This window comes from Prionailurus bengalensis, chromosome D4 (assembly GCF_016509475.1).
Source record: "Prionailurus bengalensis isolate Pbe53 chromosome D4, Fcat_Pben_1.1_paternal_pri, whole genome shotgun sequence".
NCBI lineage: Eukaryota > Metazoa > Chordata > Mammalia > Carnivora > Felidae > Prionailurus > Prionailurus bengalensis.
In genome coordinates, this window is record NC_057359.1 from 65913741 (window position 1) to 65933602 (window position 19862).

The following is a 19862-nucleotide window of genomic DNA, read 5'->3' on the forward strand; positions in this document are numbered from 1 at the left end:
GCCAGATCAACACTAAACCATCTTACACACTTAGAAAACTGATTTAAGGATTAACACAACAAACTGCACAATGTGAACCACAGAACTTGGCAGGCACATGGTGCAGAGAGGTGAACTGGGGGAGAGAGAAGCCACAGAGGGCAGGGGGCTGGTTTTGCTTATGGGTAGAGGACAGAGACAGGGGGAGAGTGCAGGAAAAGCAACCTCCCCAGAAGGCAGCTGGAGAAAAAGAGGAGTGGAAATAGCCACAAGGGACTGAACAAAAAAGGGAGAAAGGAGAAAGGAGAGGGTGTAAATTCCATTATGACTCTATAAACAGGGGAGCACAGAGTCTGAAACTCTTCAGCTTGATACCTGGCAGTGCTCTGGTGGGAACGGCAAATCCCCAGGAACAGAGAGCAAGGTGCAAGGGGTCCTAGGGCCACACAGAGAGAGGCAGTTCCCCTGCTGGGGTGACATTTGGTAGAGGCTGTGCAGTCACCCCACAGGTAAAGGTCCCAGCAGACTCTGGAGAACAACTACATTCATTGGTGTTGGAACAAGGACATTAAGGGTGAAGCCTGGTGCTAGATGTGTGTTGTGATTTCCCATAAACCCTGAAATGCTGCTGCTACAAGATCACGAGAACTTTTTCTGGGGCAGGCTGGCACCCAGCCACAGTCTCTGGGCATCAACAGCAGCATGGTCTCCCGAACATTCCTGGGTCAGGCCCAGCCATTGCTCAGCGAGACCCTCCCCTAGAAGGTCTGAGCGGGTCAAAGCCACAGTCCCTCAGAAGTGAGGGGTTGGGAAACACAGCTGCATGTGAGATGAAACTCAGGAGGGAGGTGCCGCCTGGCAGCGTGGCCACTTGGTCACAGACAGTGTAGAAGTGGGGAGTGGACAGAAGCCAGAGACCAAGGAGGGGTGCTTGATTGCCAGTCGTGGACAGCACAGAGTTCTGATACTAGAGACTGGGTAGCCAGCTGATGCCATTTTCACCCCTCTCACGCATGCACATACACACCTAAACATGCCACAACAATCCACCCCAGTAAGCTAAGCAGCGCCATCTAGTGGAAAACGGAGCCATTACAATAAACCCTGCCCAACTGAGCCAACAGTGCACTTGACAAACACAAGTCTGTCTGCCTGCTTAGTTAACAGATATTAAAGTACTTCACAGCGTGACTTCTATGGGAAACTAGATATAATTTCAATCATAGTTCATTCTGTTCACTCTTCCTTTTATTCAATTTTTTCTTTTTTTTCTTATTCTTGAATACAGAAAGAGAAAAAAATCTATTTTTATTTCCCATTTTTATTAAAAATATTCTCCTTTAATTTTTTCTACTATATTTTATAGTTTTTTGTAAATTTTTTAAATTCCATTTTATTTTCATCATTTCGTTTTATTCAATTTTATTGTATTCATTTTTCAAATTACAAACCTTTTCCTTTTTTTTCCTTATCTTCCCTTTTTTCTCTAATCTATCAAGCTTCATTCAACAACCCGACCAAAACGCACCTAGGATCTAGAATCCTTTATTTGATTTCTTTGTGTTGTTTTTAATTTTTTAATTTTAATTTTTTTACCTTATTAATTCCTTTTCTTCCTCCAAAATGACAAAACAAAGGAATTCACCCCAAAAGAAAAACAGGCAGAAATTACAGCCAGGGACTTAACACAGATACAAGCAAGATGTCTGAACCAGAATTAGATTCACGATAATAAGAATACTAACTGGGGTTGAAAATAGATTAGAATTCCTTTCTGCAGAGATAAAAGTAAAACCTAGTTGATGAGATAAAAAATGTTATAACTGAGCTGCAATCTTGAATGGATGCCACAGTGGCAAGGATGGATGAGGCAGAGCAGTGAATCAGAAATATAGGGGACAAACCTACAGAGAATAATGAAGGAGAAAGGAACAGTGAGACTAAGGCAAAAGAGCATGAAATAAAAATTAAAAACTCAGTGACTCATTAAAAAGAAATAACATCAGAATCAGGGATCCTAGAAGTTGAAGAGAAAAAGGGGTAGAAAATTTATGTGAGCAAAACATAGCAGAAAACGTTCCTAACCTGGGGAAAGACACAGATATCTAAAATCCAGGAAGAACAGAGGACTCCCATTAGATTCAACAAAAACCGACCATCAACAAGGCATATCATAGCCAAATTCACAAAATACTCAAGCAAGGAAAGAATCATGAAAGCAGCAAGGGAAAAAAAGTCCTTAACCTACAAGGGAAGACATATCAGATTCACAGCAGACCTATCCACAGACACTTGGCAGGCCAGAAAGGAGTGGCAGGAGATATTCAATGTGCTGAATCAGAAAAATATGCAGCCAAGAATTCTTTATCCAGCAAGGCTGTCATTCAAAATAGGAGAGAGAAAAGTTTTCCCAGACAAACAAAACTTTAAGTAGCTTGTGACAACTAAACCAGCCCTGCAAGAAATTTTAAAGTGGACTCTCTGAGGGGTAAAAAGATGAGAAAAAAAAATCTAAAAAGACCAAAAGCAACAAAGACTAGAAAGGACCAGAGAACACCAGAAACTCCAACTCTACAAGTGACATAATGGCAATAAATTCATATCTTTCAGTACTCACCCTAAACGTTAATGGCCTAAATGCTCCAATCAAAACAGGATAACCGAACGTATAAGAAAACAAGATCCATTGATATGCTGTTTACAAGAGACCTGTTTTAGACCTAAAGTCACTGTGAGATTGAAAATAAGGGAATGGAGAACCATCTATCAACTGAATGGTCACCAAAAGAAAGCTGGAATAGCCATACTGATATCAAACAATCTACATTTTAAAATAAAGACTGTAACAAGAGATGAAGAAGGGCATTATATCATAATTAAGGGGTCTATCCACCAAGAAGACCTAACAACTGTAAACACTTATGTTTCAAATGTGAAAGCACCCAACTATATAAATCAATTAATCACAAACATAAAGATACTCATTGCTAATAATACCATAATAGCAGGGGAAATTGATACCCCACTCACAACAATGGACAGAAATCAACTAATTTAATCATCTAAACAGAAAATCAACAAGGACAATGGCTTTGAATGACACACTGGACCAGATGGACTTAATACATATATTCAGAACATTTCATCCTAAAGCAGCAGAATACACATTCTTCTCAAGTGCACATATAACAAAGTCCAAAATAGACCACATACTGGGACATAAATCAGCCCTCAACAAGTACAAAAAGATTGAGATCATACCATGCATATTTTCAGACAACAACACTATGAAACTCAAAATCAACCATAAGAAAAAATTTGGAAAGATAATAAATACGTGGACTAAAGAACATCCTACCAAGGAATGAACAGGCTAACCAAGAAGTTAAAGATGAAATTAAAAAGTACAATGAAGCCAATGAAAATGATAACACCACAGCCCAACACCTCTGGGATGCAGCAAAGGTGGTCATAAGAGGGAAGTTATAGCAATCCAGGCCTTCATAAGGAAGGAAGAAAGGTCTTAGATATACAACCTAACCTTACACCTTAAAGATATGGAAAAAGCACAGCAAATAAAACCTCAAATCAGTGGAAGACAGGAAATAATAAAGATTAGAGCAGAAATCAATGCTATTGAAACCAAAAGAAACAATAGAACAAATCGAAAAAACCAGAAGCTGGTTCTTTGAAAGGATTAACAAAATTGATAAACCACTAGCCACTTTGTCAAAAAGAAAAAGGAAATGACCTAAATAAATAAAATGAAGAATGAAACAGGAGAGATCACAATGAACATTGCAGAAATACAAACAATAATAAAAGAATATTATGAACAATTATTCTCCAATAAAATGGGCAATCTGGAAGAAATGGACAAATTCCTAGAAACATATAAACTACCAAAACTGAAACAAGAAGAAATAGAAAATTTGAACAGACCCATAACCAGTAAAGAAATCAAATTAATACCCAAAAATCTGCCAAAAAACAAGAGTCCAGGGCCAGATGGCTTTCCAGGGGAATTCTACCGAACATTTAAGGAAGAGTGAACACCTATTCTCTTGAAGCTGCTCCAAAAAATAGAAATGGAAGGAAAACTTCCAAAATCTTTCTGTGAAGCCAGTATTACCTTGATTCCAAAATCAGAGACCCCACTAAAAAGGAGAACTATAGACCAATTTCCCTGATGAACATGGATGCAAAAATCCTCATGAAGATACTAGCCAACCGGATTCAACAATACATTAAAAGAATTATTCACCATGGCCAAGTGGGATTTATATCTGGGATGCAGGGCTGGTTCAATATCCACAAAACAATCGATGTGATACATCACATCAGTAAAAGAAAGGACAAGAACCACATGATCCTCTCAATAGATGCAGAGAAAGCATTTGACAAAATACAGCATCCTTTCTTGATAAAAACCCTTAAGAAAGTAGGGATAGAAGTATCATACTTCAAGATCATAAGTCATATATGAAAGACTCACCCCTAATATCATCCTTAATAGGGAAAAATTGAGAGATTTCCCCCTAAGGTCAGGAACATGACAGGGATGTCCACTCTCATCACTGTATTCGCAGTCTTAGCCTCAGCAATCAGACAACACAAAGGAATAAAAGGCATCCAAATCAGCCAGGAGGAAGTCATACTTTCACTCTTAGCAGATGACATGATACTCTGTATGGAAAACCCAAAAGATTCCACCAAAAACCTGCTAGAACTGATCCATGAATTCAGCAAAGTTGCAGGATATAAAATCAATGCACAGAAATTGGTTGCATTCGTATACACCAATAATGAAGCAAGAGAAAGAGAAATCAAGGAATCTATCTCATTTACAATTGCACCAAACACCATAAAATACCTAGGAATAAACATAACCAAAGAGGTGAAACTCTATACACTGAAAACTATAGAAAGCTTATGAATGGAATTGAAGACACACACACACACACACACACACACACACACACACACACACACATACCATGGAAAAATATTTCCTAAATAGCCAAAGCAATCTTGAAAAAGAAAACTGAAGTTGTAGGCATCACACTCCTAGACTTCAAGACATAGTACAAAGTTGTAATCATCAAGACAGTATGGTACTGGAACACAAAGAGACACTCAGATCAATGGAACAGAATAGAGAACTCAGAAATGGACCCACAAACATATGGCCAACTAATCTTTGACAAAGCAGGAAAGAATATCCAATGGAATAAAGACATTCTCTTCAGCATGTGGTGCTGGGAAAACTGGACAGCGAATGCAGAAAAAATGAACCTGGACCACTTTCTTACATCATACACAAAAATAAACTCAAAATGGATGAAAGCCCTCAAAGTAAGACAGGAAGCCATCAAAATCCTAGAGGAGAAAGCAGACAAAAACCTCTTTGACCTTAGCCACAGCAACTTCTTACTCAACATGTATCCAGAGGCAAGGGAAACAAAAGCAAAAATGAATGATTGGGACCTCATCAAAATAAAAAGTTTCTGTACAGTGAAGGAAACAATCAGCAAAACTAAAAGGCAACTGACAGAATAGAAGATATTTGCAAATGACACTTCAGATAAAGGGTTAGTATCCAAAATCTGTAAAGAACTTATCAAACTTACACCCAAAAAACAAATAATCCAATGAAGAAATAGGCAAAAGACATGAATAGACACTTCTCCAAAGAAGACATCCAGATGGCGAACAGACACATGAAAAAATGCTCAACATCACTCATAGTCAGGGAAATACAAATCAAAACCACAATGAGATGCCACCTCACACCTGTCAGAATGGCTAACATTAACAACTCAGGCAACAACAAATGCTGGCAAGGATGCAGAGAAAGACGATCTCTTTTGCACTGCTGGTGGGAATGCAAGCTGGTGCAGCCACTCTGGAAAACAGTATGGATGTTCCTCAAAAAACTAAAAATGGAACTACCCTACAACCCAGCAATTGCACTACTAGGCATTTATCCATACGATACAGGTGTGCTGTTTCAAAGGGACACATGCACCCCCATGTTTATAGCAGCACTATCAACAATAGCCAAAGTATGGAAAGAGCCCAAATGTCCATCGACGGATGAATGGATAAAGAAGATGTGGCATATATATACAATGGAGTATTACTCGGCAATCAAAAAGAATGAAATCTTGCCATGTGCAACTACGTGGATGGAACTGGAGGGTATTATGCTAAGTGAAATTAGTCAGTCAGAGAAAGACAAATATCATATGACTTCACTCATATGAGGACTTTAAGAGACAAAACAGATGGACATAAGAGAAGGGAAGCAAAGATAATATAAAAACAGGGAAGGAGACAAAACATAAGAGACTCTTAAATATAGAGAACAAACTGAGGTTGCTGGAGGGGTTATGGGAGGGAGAATGGGCTAAATGAATAAGGGGCATTAAAGAATCTACTCCTGAAATCATTGTTGCACCATGTGCTAACTAACTTGGATGTAAATTAAACAATAAATAAATTTTTTTTTAAATTTTTTTTTCAACGTTTTTTTTTAAATTTATTTTTGGGACAGAGAGAGACAGAGCATGAACGGGGGAGGGGCAGAGAGAGAGGGAGACACAGAATCGGAAACAGGCTCCAGGCTCTGAGCCATCAGCCCAGAGCCTGACGCAGGGCTCGAACTCCCGGACCGTGAGATCGTGACCTGGTTGAAGTCGGACGCTTAACCGACTGCGCCACCCAGGCGCCCCAACAATAAATAAATTTTTAAAAAACTATGAAAAGCCCATGAGAAAGCTCTCCCCTTCCTCAGTCAATACATCTAATTATTTATTAAATTCTTCTGAGTCTAACTTTTCCAATGTGTTGTCAACCCTGTCCTTTCTATTCCCATTATCATTGTCCAGGATAAAGTCCTCATTGTTGTCCGCATTATTGCAATAATGCTGTTATTGATTTCCTGCATATAAAGTCTCCTCTCTATACTGATACTAGAGTTATCTGTATTTAAAAATAAGGCAGTAACTATCATCCCTAAGAAAACTCTCCCACCACCTTTAATTTAGAGAAAAATCCACTGTCCTTCATTTGCATGGAATTTTCTAAACTCAATAATTTCTTTCTGTAATATTCCAAATATATCAATGGTTTTATTGACTGTAAATGGAATAAATGCTCCACTTAAGCTAACAAAGACTGTCAAGCTGAATGAAAATGCAAAACCTAGACACAAAAGACACATCTAAAATGCAAAAATACAAAATGATTGAAAGTATAAGAAAGGAAAAGAAATGCAAAAACAACAAAAAGACAAGACAACAGCAGTGAAATGAAAACCAAGGAAATAAAGCTTATATTAGTGTCTGGTATGTTGTAAGAGATCAATAAATGTTGGGTTTTTTTGTTTGTTTATTCGTTTGCTTGTTTCTTTTGAGAAACATGCCCAGAGTTCTATAAGACAGGAACAGGATTGTAACCCAGGCAGTCTAAAGTCTATTTGCTAGTAACTACTACACAGAGCTGCACAGGCACAGAATAAACATTGTAAACAAGAAAGAGAACAGAAAAAAAAATACTGAGGGACTTGAATAGAGCAAAATATAACATTCCTATCTATCAAAGTGTATCATAAAGAAAATTAAAAGAAAAGCTATACTTACAAAGAAATTATCTTGAATCTAATCTAGTCTCTAGATAGAACTCCTAGTTTACAGGTATTATAAACTCAGGGCATGTTCAGTGACACAAGAGATGCAATCAGCAAAATACAAGGCTGCAGTTTTTTTGAATTCCATCTCTGCTTTTACTGTAAGGCCATGACAGCAATGGGCTGTTCTCCACCAATTACCAAGACAGACTTCTTCCTAGAGGAATTTTTTTGTCTGCAGATTTTGGTGCTAGGTATCCCCAAAAGCTTTACTGAAACTTCCTTAGATTGACTATCAGTCTAAGATCCTTCCACCCAATTTACATCATGGTCTGAAAGTTCTCCCAGCTTTCCCCAAATCCTTCCTATTTCCTTTTGCATAGACTCCCTAAAAAAACACTGTCTGGCATCTGCTTCTTGGAGGACCCAGACTAATACATGCTACTTGGCTTTATATGGCTTGGCCTCTTCATCCTCACCCTGTACAACACTTCCTCTGATACTTTCTTCTCCAACAACACTGGCCTTCTGTTGTTTCATCTTGAAATTAATTTTCTCCTACCTTTTCCTACTTAATATCTACTGGTCCTTCAGCTCTCAGTTTAAGAATATAATTTTCAGGGATGCCTGGGTGGCTCAGTCAGTTAAGCATCTGACTTCAGCTCAAGTCATGAACATGAATTCGAATCCCAGGTCGGGCTCTGTGCTGACAGCTGAGAGCCTGGAGCTTGCTTCCAATTCTGTGTCTCCCTCTTTCTCTGCCCCTCCCCTGCTCACATTCTCTCTCTCTCTCTCTCCCTCAATCTCTCTCTCAAAAATAAATAAATAAACAAACAAACATCAAAAAAAATCATTTTCAGGGGTGCTTTCCCTCCTATTACATGTTATAAAAAGCATTTTGCTGGGGCGCCTGGGTGGTTCAGTCAGTTGACTGTGTGACTTTGGCTCAGGTCATGATCTCACAGTTCATGAGTTCGAGCCTCACATGGAGCCCCACATCGGGCTCCATGCTGACAGCTCAGAGTCCGGAGCCTGCTTCCGATTCTGTGTCTTCCTCTCTCTCTGCCCTTCCCCCACTCACATTCTGTCTCTCTCTCTCTCTCTCTCTCTCTCTCTCAAAAATAAACGTTAAAAATTTTTTTAAAGGATTTTGCTGTTAAAGCACTGTTGCATTTCAAATTCTATACTTATTTTGTGATTATTTTGTTAATTATTCTTTGCCCCACTATGGTTGCATGAACAAACAGCCAAATAAATAACTATTCACTCACCACTGTATTCCCATAATACTGTAAAGTGTCTGGCATATAATAAGTGCTCAATAAATCAATGGTGAACAAAATAGTGAAAAATCAGCAGTGTAGAAATTTCGCTCTTTACGGATAGCAAATCACACTAGAGTCCAGGAAAATATTTGTCCTTAAATGGTCTTTCTATCCCATCCCTCTCCTCACCTCCCCTGGTCTAAACTTATTTATCCTTTCTTTTTTGTTGCTGTTAAGTTTGTTTATTATTTATTTTGAGAAAGAGATCACGCACGCACATGTGCAAGTGGGGGAGGGGCAGAGAGCAAGGGACACAGAATTCCAAGCAGTCACCATGTTGTCAGTGCAGAGCTGTCAGCACAGAGCCCTCAGCACAGAGACCAATGTGGGGGCTTGAACTCACGAACTGCAAGATCATGACCTGAGCTGAAGTCCCACGCTTAACCCACTGAGCCACCCAGGTTCCCCCTTATTCAGCCTTTCAATCTCAGTACAGTTACCCTAAGAAAGGCTCTGTATTATATCCTCTTATAGTCTTGAGAGTTTTCCTTCACATAGTTCATCACATCTCTTAAATTTTTACATTAGTTTATGTAGTTATTTAATTACATAAAACTAAATTAATTTCTCTACCTTTCAGTAGACTCCAGGGTCTATGAGGCCATGAATACAGTAGATACTATAGTTGAATGAATGAAGATATCTCTTCAGTTAAGAAGGCAGCTTAGGAAAGGAAAATTGGAACAGTTTAGGATAAAGCGGGCAACTGCTGCCCAGACAAATCATCTGAACTAGCCCTGGGGTAAAAATGGGGTGACAGATATGTTAGACAGACAGATAACTATTACATTTATAAACATGAAAAGATAATAAAGCACATACAAAGAAGTAAGTCTTGGCCAACCGACATATTATGTGTTTGCCAGAATTACAATGCAAATACTAACCAAGCCCAGGAAAATAAATTTTTACATATTAGATCCATTATACGCTAAACAGCCAGCAAAAACAAGTCCTATTCCAATGTGACATTACAAAACAACAACAACAACAACAACAACAACAACAACAACAACAACAACTGGTTTTTGAGCATTAGACTCCTGAGTGTGAGTTCAACTTGTTTATGTATTTCTCTACTACAATATCTTAAGGAGTTATTTTTAAAATTATTTTCTCCAGAATTATAAATAACATACATTAAATGAAACATTAATAGTGATAACAATCAGCACCATTTACATAGCACCCACCATGTGTTTGATTCAATACAAATGTTTTGTATTGAATGGGATGCTCATTTGGCCTTTCCCTCAAAGCAAGTATATCCTTCACCTTTACCTAGAAGGGAGGGCCTACATCACCTCCTGAGCTTGTGGGTATCAATGGATGGTGTATATATAGTTGCAGGGTGTTCACATAGCTTAAGCTAGAAGGAGACCAAAATCTCAAGTCATAGTTCAGCATTAAAACATTTCTGAGAGGTCTTTAGGCTAGAGTCTAGCTTCTAGTGAATACACATCAAAAATAGACACAGCCAGCATCATAGACCCTGGGTGCAGTTTCAGCAAAGGCAGGTGGTCAGCTGTGTAAAGTTACAATTCAAAATACAATTTTCAACAGCTACAAACTATTATGAGCTGAGGCAATTCTATTCATCCCTTCTCTACCTCTTATGACCATAATATGAATCAAAATGGTTGTTCATATGTACTTGCTATGTAATGGAGAGTCTTACCATTAATTATCATTAACATCTAATTTTCACCTATCTCATAGCACTGGAGATTATTATATAACTTAAAATGCAGTTTTTCTGTAGCAAGGCTTTATCTCACATATATCTATAAACTCTTACTCTTCTTTTTAGTGTGTTGTTTTCCTTCTGAGCTATTATTTATAATGGTTTTCTCATACTCTTATAATTTAAGAGACTTTTGTAGATCAAAAATTGTACTTTGGATACCCTTGTGAGTGGGCTGTATTGGCATTTTATAGAGGAGTAGAATCCCAAAGCAGGAATACATAAAACAGATTAGAAGCCTTTGCTTATAATCCAAACAATTTAATGATCCACTGGAGAAAGTATATAACACACACAAAAAAAATTGATTGGACTTGATGGCATTTTTGTCACTTTTATAAAATGGAACAATCTAATTATCCATGGAGATATAGCTTATCACATATTTTAATGATTATTTATGGTTATTCTTGTATAAAAAGACTGAAATTTAGTCTGAAAAAACTGATTCAAACCCAAGATAGAATGAAACAAAAAAGTTTGGGTTTTCTTTCTATAATCCTATCAGATATGCAACATTATTTTTCTGGTGGTAATTTTTAACTTTTCATAATTGTTAACTAGTATCAGGTAAATTCTAGATGTATTTCGTCCAGCGTGCATGTTGGCATACAATATACTGCTTAAGTAATGCATCCCTTCACTGAATATCCAATAGTCACCTGCACAAATAAAAAAGCTTAAGCTGTATAAATCATATTTAGCAAATAGAACAAAAGTAAAGTGCACTTAGAAAGAGAATAACAACATCTCATCCTATCTCACGGTGCCTCATACAAAGGGAGGCTACAAGTCATCCTCTATTCCTAAACTCAAACAGAATGCCCACTGACCCTGGATTATTGTCTTCTTGGATGAGTGAATGCATTAGTGAGAAGTCTTCCAACCAGCAGAATAAATAAGAGTGGAAGAAGCCCAGGTAAATTTAAAATTCACCAATCTATAATCATAAACTACTCCTTCCCTTTATTTTAGGCCTTCCCAGGATTAAATTAATGTTTTCAAAGCCATAAAAAGCTAAAAATACCATTTTTTGTAGTCTATATCAAAATGCATATAGCAACTGTAAGCCACAGACTAGGAACCTTTCCACTATAGAATTAGTGAAATTGCCTGATTAGATTTCAGAATACTAGTTGCATTGGGAATACAATCCATTAGTGAAAAAGCCTTTAAAGCTTTGATATGCTGGAATCAGAAATAAACTCAAAGTTCATTGTTGAGTCACAGATTACTTCAACTAGCTGTTTCTGTATTATAATTGAAATTTATTTTAATTTTGTAGCAAAAGGACTAGTCTTCATGAAATGGTTATGCACAGAATTAACTATGGCCCTTTAACAATCAATAATGTACTTACCTATCTTCAATCAGGTAAGTATGGATCAGCAAGGGAAACTGTTATTCACCTAAGAGTAAGTATGATGAAAACAAATTGCAGCACTAATTGGAATAGTCATCGCTTAACTTACCTGAAAGAACGTGTTTTCATTTTGTAGACATTTGTGTGACACAGCCTAGACTTTTTCTCCTTAATCACTCCACAAACTCAATAAATCACTAATCCTATATATTTTACCTTCTAGAATCTCTCAGAAACATGCTTTTCCCTCTACCCCAACAGCTATAATCTTCAGGCCATTACCATCTATTACCTGAACTATTACAACCATCATTCAACTGCTTTTCTGGCTGCCAGTTTCTCCTTGTTCCACTGTATTTCTATAGTTTGTCCAAGTCTACTTGGACTATGTGACTTCTCTGATCAAAATTCTCTTTTTCTTCACTGTAATCTGGATCAAATTCAAACCTCTTCACATGACGCACAGGGTTGAACATTATCTGTCTTCTGTGTTCCAACCCTATCTCCCTCTCAAATGACACACACATACCTTTAACCAGAGGACCGGAGAACTAGACCAATCAAAAGGCTTACATCACCCTATCTGTTTCATGGTGATTCTTCTCTCATGATGCTCTATCTGTCCAGAATGTTCTCCTGAATCTGGAAATACTACTCATTACTCTTCCTTGAGTCATCTCAGACAGAAGTAGGAAAATCATTCAGATGACTGCAGCCAGAAAAGCTAATGAGAATATTTCCTATTATTGCCAGGATGTATCATTCCTTTAGCAGTCACAATAATCCTCAGAAGCGGGATCTATTGTTATTTTCATTTTTCAGGTAAATAAATTGAAATTCATAGAGATTAGAATTGCGCTCTATGTCACACAGGTAGTAAGTGGCAGTGCTAAGATATGAAAACTCTGGCAGTCTGAATCCAAAACATCCACATGCTTTATTGTCACACCATACTCCTTTTTGATTTTTATCGCAACACATATAACAGCCTTGGAGCACTACAGTTTATGACTCTACCCCTACTAGACTTCGAATCCTTCAGGGCAGCCTAAAGGTCTGTGCTATACTCCCTGCATCCTCCACATCCAGTTTCTTCCCTGACACAGTAGATGCTTGAATAAATGAGAAAAAAAAATGGCTCATGAATTATCAACTCTTTCTTCTTCCTCACTTTCTTTTTGTTCATTAATTGTCCCATGAGTCTGGCCATCTAAAAGATAAGCTAAAAAATCGAGTAAATAGGAGCCCCAATTCAGTCCTGGTAGTATCTGTTTCCTGTTCTGTCAGAAGATTAATGTCAGGAAAAAATGAAAACAATTGATTTAAATGAGGTATCTGCATGCATTCTTGGAAGTCTCCCTATTTTGTTATCAAATGTATATTTAAATTTTGCCTGTGCATGTTTTTGTCTTTCGAATTAGATCAGAAATTCCTTGAGAGACTGTATCCATATTCCTCTGTGCCTCTCCCATTCCTTAGGAATATATGCTGTGCACTTGAAATGCTCAGTAAACATGTACTAAATAAATGAGCCAATTATTTAATTACCTGCCATTTATTAACACAATGGCATGATTCTGTTAAGGTATTTATAGTATTTGAATAAGAAAGCATATTTGTGTCAGAAAGGTAGTCTTGGAGATCTGAACACTCACGTCTTCCCTTACATAATCATTATTTAGTCACTTATATTTTGGGAATTATTTGTTAGTTTTCTACTAGATTTAAGAAGTCTGACTTGGAGGTTGCCAGTGAGATTGGTGATAGTATCAAGTATTTTAAGAAGTAAGACTACCCTCATTGTAACGGATGCTTACATGGATATTGTGAGGCTGAGAAGCCAGAGAGACCTGCTATTGAATTCCAGCTCAACTACTTACTAGCTGTGTGACCTTGGCCTAGTTACTTAACCTTTCTTAGCTGCATGTCTACCTGTGGGATGACTTTACTAAATAAAAAGCACTTAATATAGATTTGGCACATAGAAAATACACAATAATGTCACTTTTTTTCTGCTAAAATACAGGAAGCTGAGGATCTTACCACCTCTAACACTAACAACATGTGTGGCTTTAGATAAGTAAGTTAATATCTGAACTTCACTGTCTTTTTTGTTTAATACTTATTTTTGAGAGAGAGAGAGAGAGCACGAGCAGGACAGGGGCAGAAAGACAGGAAGACAGAAAATCAGTGCGAAGCCTGATTTAGGGCTCAAACCCATGAACTGTGAGATCATAACCTGATCCAAAGTCAGATTCTCAACTGATTAACCCAGGGACCCCTTCACTTTCTTTTCTTTAACCAAGACTAGTACTACTAAATTACCTGTCTGATGGAAGAGGCTACTGCATCAATGACTTCTCCTGGTCTCATCTAGCTGGAAAAGCTATCATATAAATTTTCATCTTCTAATCAAAGCCCAGCCTAAGAAGATTCTATGGAAAATCCATGGGTCAGTTTCTTTTTTTAATTATTTTTTCAACAAGTTAATCACCTACCATATGCTGTTCACTGTTGTAAGCACTGGGTAATAAACCAATCAACAAAACAGCATTCTTGCCTTAATGGAGCTTACAACCTTGAAGAGGATAACTATAAAAACATATCTGTATAATGGCAAGTAGTGGTAAGTGCTATAAAATAAAGTATGGTTAGGAATAAGAGTGACTGAAGGGAGTTGCTCTGTGGATAGAATGGTCTAGGAGGCTTCCTGGAGGAGGTGGCATGTGAGTAAATACCTGTAGTGGGAGGAGGTGGGTGAAGAACTTTGAGCAGAAGGAATAGCAAGTGCAAAGTCCCTGAGTTAGTAGTGCATTTAGAGTATTTGATGAACAACAAGGAAAACAGGGTCTGGAGAAGACAGAGAGAAGGCAAGAATAGCGAGCAGGATGTCAGGCCAGAGATGGAGTTGAGGTAGACCATATAGGGTCATGTAGGCAAAGGTGAAAACTTTTCATTTTATTTTAATTGCAAGAGAAGGATGCTGGAGATTTTTGTTCCTTAAATTTTAAGGATCACTCTGAATCTGTATGGGGAACAGATAGCGTACCATCTACTTATCAACTGTTCCAAATTTGCTGACCTTGACTTCCACTCACTTAAGTTTCACACTGAAATAATCCTAGTGTTAAGGGGAAGGTCAGGGCACATTTACTGTTGATGCATGTTTATTAATGCCATCTCCAGAGGGCACACTATGGAGACCTGAAGCAATAAATGAACCAGCCCCATGAAGAGAACATGGAAGGGAGTGTAGGCAAGGATGAGAGTAAATGAAAAACTTCCAAAACTGAAAGGAACTTGGAGTGTTTAGGACACAAAACTGGAGTTGAGCGAACAAGGGAGAGATGGTACTGAGTTTAGCTGAGAGGCAGCCATCAGACCCTGCAGAGCCTTTGGGCTGTATAGAGTTTGGGTCTATTCTAAAAGCAATGGCAAGTCCTTTGGAATTTTAAGCAAGGCAAACATTTGATTAATATTTTAAAAATCTGGGACACCTGGCTAGCTCAGTTGGTAGCATATATGACTCTTGATCTCAGGGTTGTGAGTTCAAGCCCCATGTTGGGCATAGAGATTACTTTTAAAAAATAAATAATTTAGAAATCTTCCCATTTGTAGTGGATATGGTTATAAAACAATTATTATTACTTATGAAGAATATGAGATGGCTGTTTTGAACAGGTGACCTAGGAGATATTTTCACTTCTTCCTCATCCTCCATGTCTAGTCCTATTAATACTACTTGCTTTATATTTTTCAAATCTACCTCCTTGTATTCAACCCTGCTCCATTGTATTCAACTCCTGCTGGCTTGGTCTGAAGTCTCAGAATCTGTCTCACTGACTATTCTAATAGGGTCCAAATGATTTAACTACAGATGGCTTCATCATGCCACATCTCTCCTTAAAGCCCTTCACTCTGTATCCCTAATACTTAAAGTAACCACAAATTCTGGTTTGCCCATTCTCAGTTTATAACTTCTGTCTCAGGGTAATTATTAATAACACCAAATATCACTCTCAAAAGTCTCCTACTTTGAATAGTGACTCTAATACTTTTAGTTTTAAAACCACACTCTTGAGCAGGTCATATGAATCCCTCTGAGACCTACATTCCTCTACACCCTACCCTATATTTTCCTCGGGTGCTTAGAAATTTGCAGTATTTTTAAACATAATGTGCTTTGCCCTCAGTGTCTTTGCATGTGGCCTATGTGCCTCTCCCACTTCTTCCCACAGCCAGTTTCTATATGATCTTCAAATTTTAGAATATTTTCCACATCATTCAAGAATGCCTTCTTGACCCTGGCTTAGGTTATGTGCTTCTATTTGTAATACCATAGCTCTCTGTTTTCCAAGTAACTACCACAAAGCCAGGAAATGTTTGTTGAAAGCAGCAAAAGAAGAAAGCAAGAGAGCAGGTAGGCAAGAAAGAAAGGAGAGAATGAAAGAGGCAAGGAAGGAAAGAAGGTCGGGAGGAAAGCAGGAGTATTAGGAAGGAAAAATACTCTGTCTCACATATCAGAGGTGTTTAATAAACTTGGGCTGTCATCAACTTAAAAATTTTCCTCTAATCTAATGATCATATTCATTATAAAAATGCTTATCAATATCTAGTCTAAAAAATACATTTTATGACTGCTATTTTGTCTTCTTAGAGTCAGGTAACATAGATGGGATTGCTTCCATTAATTTTACAGATAAAGAAACTGAGACTTCCTCCCAAACCTTCTAATTGCCATTAAGCAGCATTTTTTCATCATTATTGAATTAAAACCAAGGTGTACCTGTAGTATGTAGCTATGGATTCACATTGTAAAATATCCTGATGGATGACAACTGATTACAAGCTGTGGTTTCTCAATTTGCATTATTACAGACATTTCACTCATACACTTTTTAGTCAAATCTTATTTCCCAAAGATAGATGAATTTAATTCATAGGTTTGGGCATTTCAAGTTAAAGGGTAGATATCTGATATCAGAGAAGAGCTACTTACTGACTTGTAGTATGTCAAAGTGTAACTGAAATGAAAAATGGTCAAGATGAGGCGAAAGTTTCCTAGGACACTCTGTTGATTGTTTTTCATTACCCTTAAACCTCTCCAAGATTTATTCTCTGCCTTTATCTGCCCTACACTTTGCCTAGGACATGGATCTAAATGGATTCCATCTACTAGGCTCCCCTACCAAAAGTCTTCCAGTTGGGTTTGGACACTGGAACAGAGTCAGGCTATCAGAAGGCAGAAAGAGAAAGTGCAGTATTCCTTCACTTTTTATGCTTCCTTGCCATGTCTCTGACTGTAGCTGTGATGCTCCGTGCTTATTGGTTCTGACAGCAGCCCCTCCTCCATACTTTCAGCTTTCAATGGGATGAGATAACTAAATTCACTTCCCTTGTCTATTTGATTTTAAGAGTAATATTTTATTTTTAGAGTGATAATTGTCTATTTCATTTTAAGAGCAGTAATTGTTTAATTGTGATAATTAAGGGTTATTAGGAATATAAACTGCTTCTGGTCTCTGGGTGCCTCACCACCCCTTGTATTTTTTTTTTTTTATTTTTTAGCCGCACCCAGTATATGTAACTCTTTTTTTTAATGTTTTTTTAAAATTTATTTTTGAGACAGAGAGAGACAGAGCATGAGCAGGGAGGGGCAGAGAGAGAGGCAGACACAGAATCTGAAGCAGGCTCCAGGCTCTGGGCTGTCAGCACAGAGCCTGACGCAGGGCTCGAACTCATGGGCTGTGAGATCATGACCTGAGCTGAAGTCGGACACTTAACCGACTGAGCCACCCAGGCAACCCAGTATATGTAACTTTTTTATTAAAGTCTCTTCACTTGGAACATTTGGGGTGACTTCTGTTTCCCTGCTGGTACCCTGACTAAAACAGACAAAGTATCTTCATTCATGCTAATAATCAAAATTTAATAATTGAGATTTTATGAAATATCTAACATAGAAAGTCTATTAAGCAGGATTCTATCTGGCAGCAAATAATAAAACCTTTGGTTTAAAAGACTTAAATGAATCAAAGTTTATTATTTTTATGTAACAAGAAGTCTGAATGTAGATGGCTAGTGGTATTAATTTGGGACTCCACAATATAGTTTCTCACATATCCTTGATTCACTTAGCCTTTTTTTAGGATCACATGAAGGCTACTGTAGCTCCATCTGTCACATATTTATTTAATTAGGAAAAGAAAGGGAGAAGAGGAGAGGTAAGAGTAGCTGTGTCCTTCTTAAAACCTAGTTTATTGGACACTTCTCTCAGTAGACTTATGCTTAATACTTATTATGGGTCAAATTGTATACCCCAAAATTGATGTGTTGAAGGCCTAACCCCCTAACTTCATAATGAGACTATATTGGAAATACAACCATTAAAGAGGTCACTGGGTGTTGTATAGAAGCCAATTTGACAATAAATTATATTTTAAAAAAGAGGTCATTAAAGTTAAATGAAGTCATACAGGTGGGCCCTAATCCAATCCACATCTTATTAGTGTTCTCATAAAAAAAGGAAAGAGACACCAGGGATGTGCATGCACAGAGAAAAGACCGTGTGAAGAGATAGTGATGTCCCTGCCATTATTCCTTTCAACATCATACTGGAAGTTCCTAGGTAATGCAATAAGATAAGAAAATTAATAATATACAGATTGGAATGTAAGAATAAAACTAGTTGGGTTTTTTTTGGGGGGGGGTGTTTGTGGGTTCTTTGTTTGTTTGTGGCAAATGACATGATGTCTATCTAGAAAATCCCAAAGAATCAACAAAAATTATACAACAACAGTGGGAATGGAAAGTTGTACAGCCACTTTGGAGGCAGATTGGTGATTTCTCACACAACTAAACATACTCTTACCATATGTTGCAGCAATCATGCTCCTTGATGTTTTACCCAAAGGAGTAGAAACCTTATGTCCACATAAAATCCTGCACATAGATGTTTATATCAGCTTATTTATTCACCACTGCCAAAACTTGAAAGCAATGAAGATGTCCTTCTGTAGGTGAATGAATAAATGAACTTTAGTACATCCAGTGAAATACTATTCAGTGCTAAAAGGAAATAAGCCATGAAAAAAATTGAGAAAACTTAAATGCATATGACTAAGTAAAAGAAGCTGACACTAAAAGGCTGCATACAGTGTGATTCCGACTATATGACATTCTGGAAAATGCAAAACTATGGAGACAGTAAAAAGATCAGTGGTTGCCAGGTGCTGTTGGGGAGAGATGAATAGGTAGAACACAGAGGATTTTTAGGGCAGTGAAACTATTCAACATGATAGTATAATGGTGGATACATGCCATTATACCTTTGTCTAAACCTATAGAATGTACAACACCCAGAGTGAACCTTAATGTAAACTATATATTCTGGATGACAATGATGTGTAAATGTAGGTTCAACAATTGTAACAAATATACCCTTCTTGTGGAGAACGTTGATAATGAGGAAGGGCTGTACATGTGTGAAAGTAAGAGGTATATGGGAAATCTCTGTACCTTCTGCTCGATTTTTTTGTGAACACCAAACTGCTCAAAGTCTATTAAAAACTACCATTTATATTAGGACCAAAATGAAGTACTTGGGAATACATCTAATATGCACAGGATCTATATGTGAAAGACCTAGAATAGCCAACACAGTACTGAAGTAGAAGAACAAAGTAGATGCACTAGCACTACAGAACAGCAAGATTTACTAAAAAAGCCACAACAGGTGTGCCTGGGTGGCTCAGTCAGTTGAGCATCTAACTTTGGCTCAGGTCATGATCTCAGTTCATGGGTTCAAGCCCCGCATTGGGC